The sequence below is a fragment of the Chrysochloris asiatica genome, unplaced genomic scaffold, assembly GCF_000296735.1.
Source record: "Chrysochloris asiatica unplaced genomic scaffold, ChrAsi1.0 scaffold00016, whole genome shotgun sequence".
Taxonomy (NCBI): Eukaryota; Metazoa; Chordata; class Mammalia; order Afrosoricida; family Chrysochloridae; genus Chrysochloris; species Chrysochloris asiatica.
In genome coordinates, this window is record NW_006408534.1 from 16,225,732 (window position 1) to 16,228,727 (window position 2,996).

Below are 2,996 nucleotides of genomic sequence, written 5' to 3' on the forward strand. Positions count from 1 at the left end.
ATTTTGCTTCTATTCCTTCTGGTTTTTTTTGTGTATGTGGTTTCTTTTTTTGGGGTGGGTGGGGGGTGGGTATGTACACAGAAACACTCAGGAATATATAATCATTTAAACAACCAAAGGGCCCATTCTGCAAGCCTGCCTCTTGGTCACCAGCGCTCAGCCTTTGTCTTTCTATGAGCCTAGAGTCCTCAGCTGCTGTATTTCTCCATGTCCTCATCTCTGCCTCCATCTCTGGTGTCACTTCTTCTCTGAATAGGGTCATCAAATCTATTCTTGAGCAGATCTCTAATTTCAGGTGGAATATACTCAAGGTCATATTTTGTCTCTTTTGCACTTATTGTAATTTTCTCCAGCTTCAACTTGAACTTGCATATGAGCAATTGATTGTCCATTCCATCATTTGCTTTGATGATATTGAGCTTCTCCACCATCTCTTTCCACAAATGTGGTCAGTTTGATTCCTATGTAATTCATCCAGCAAGGTCCACATGTACATTCACCATTTATGTTGTTGACAGTGGTAGTTCCACTGAAGAAGTCAGTTGGTCCTGCAAAATTCTATCATGCAATCTCTTTCTTGTGTCATTTCTACCACCAAGGCCATATTTTCCACCTACTGATCCTATTAATCTGTCACTTTGCACTCTGGTGATTTGTGTGTTGCTGTGATGCTGGACGCTCTCCTTTTGGTATTTCAAATACCAGTGAGGCCACCCATGGTGGACAGGTTTCAGCAGAACTTTCAGACGAATACAGACTGGGAAGAAAGACCTGGTGATGTACTTTTGAAAATATTGGACAGTTAAAATTTTATGGATAGCATCAGAATATTATCTGACAGAGTGCTGGAAGATGACCCACTCCAGTTGAAAGGCACTCAAAATATGACTAGGGAAAAACGGACTCATCAAAGATCAAAGTAAGGACAACTTCAATGACATGGATGGAGTAAAGTTTTCAGGACCTTCATTTGCTGAAGTAAGCATGACTCAAAATGAGAAGAAACAAACATCCACTGCTAATCAGAATGTGGAATGTATAAAGTATGAATCTAGGAAAATTTAAAGTTGTCAGAAATGAAATGGAATGCCTGAAGATCGTTTCACTAGACATTAATGAGCTGAACTAAACTGGCATTGGCCATATTGAATTGGACAGTCGTATCATCTACTATGCTGAGAATGACACATTGAAGAGGAATGGCATCACATTCATTGTCAAATAAAACATTTCAAGATCTATCTTGAAATATAACATTGTCAGGGATAGGATATTCGCACGCTACAAAGCAAATCAGTTAATATAACTATGCTTCAAATTTATACACTAATGCCAAAGGTGAAGAAATTGAAGAAGCTGTCTGAAATTAATTAAACATGTAATCACGATGCATTGATAATTACTGGTGATATTATTGACAAGAGGAACTACAATATATTGAGCATTAACTGTGTGTCTGACACTGCCCTAAGGACTTTGTAGTAGTGAATCATTTAATTTTGTGGTGCTGCAGAATAATGCACTGAACCACAAGGTCAGTTTGAACCTCAAGGTAGATGGTTCAAACCCACCAGCTGCTCCTTGGAAACCCTATATAGGGTCACTATGTGTCGGAACCGACTTGAGGGCACTTAACAACAACAACAGATGAAGGAAGCAAGGCCCAGGAAGTTAAATAACTTGTAGATATCACACAGGTGTGACTGGCCTGGGGTCTAAAGCAGACTGCATGCTTCTAACCGCTTCCCTCTGCTGCCTCTTTAGGATTTGAACATACTAGTGTGGGGAAGGATTCCTGGAATTCTTGATCCAGAGGAAACCCAATCTTGAGCCTAACTGAGTGCCCACTCCCACCCCCGCTCCCTTCCAGAAGCCCCTCAGCAGAGGCCCCAAGCTTGTCTCCCCTCAGGACACCCAGCACCTCTCGCCCAAGGCTGCCCCCAAGAGTGCAGGGCCAAAGTCTGGCTTCTCTTGAAAACCCTCCCCAAGGCTCATCTTTGTACCAAGCTGAGAGCTTTCTCCACGGTACCTGGTTAGGTAGTTTCCCACCTCACCCACTCTTCCGCATGGAGGCTCTCCTCATTACACACGGGTGCGCTGCTGCCAAGCTTGACACACTTGCTTTCCCAGGGCTGCACGGCCCCAGAGACCTGGTTGCTACTCCCTGGACTTAGGCGGAGCCAGTACAGGGTGCACTGGGGTTATTTTGGTTTCTCATTCCTGAGCTGTAAAGATGCCATGGGTGACGTCCTTCATGGTGGAGTAAGACCCACTACAGACTATGCAGGCATAGCAGTCAGAGGGGGCACACTTCATTCTCACGGGGTGATTCACCACAAGAAAGGTGATCTGTTTTCCCCAGGAACTAGGAGGAGACAGGTGTCCGGAGCAGGATTCTGGGCTCCTGTGGGCATCCTGGCTGTCCCATCCAGAGGAGCGCAAGATGAACCAGGTGGTTCTGTTCTCTGTGCCTGGGAGCAGCCTCCCTTGCCTGCCCCACACGCAGGTGTGTCTGAAGCACAGATTGAGCCAGTTCTGTGGAATGCCACAGAGAGCAGGGCTGGGATTACAGCCCCCTCCCCCGCCTAGAGCTTTGTGGGAATTAAGGGTCCTTGTTCTTTGCCCCACTGGGCTGGCATCACCACCAGGGACTGGGACCTGGGGCTGCTCTTCGCCCAGCCTCAACTCCACTGTGCTTTAGTGACCGCAGACCAGGCACTGAAGACTGAGATTCCAGTTCTTGGTTGCCTGGCTTTCCTGGACGCAGTAACCCTGAACTCCTGAACCTACAGACCCCCATTTCACTCCCCTCCCCTCAGCTACTAGCCCTGTGGCGGGTTGTGGTGGGTGACTGGGCGGTGACTTCTGTCCTTAGGGAGCGCTTGCAGCAGCGCAGGAGGTTGGACCATAGGAACCATCGCATTCTTGTCTCTAACTTTGTTCATCACATTCTCATCTCTTTCTTCATCGCATTCTTGTCTCTAACTTTGTTCATC

General features: G+C 46.4%; 1 protein-coding gene across 1 annotated transcript in view; it reads left to right on the top strand.

Moving 5' to 3' along the window:
• ADCY3 (adenylate cyclase 3) overlaps positions 1-2,996 on the top strand; it is a 123,100-nt gene that overhangs the window by 95,300 nt on the left and 24,804 nt on the right. The window lies entirely within an intron of this gene.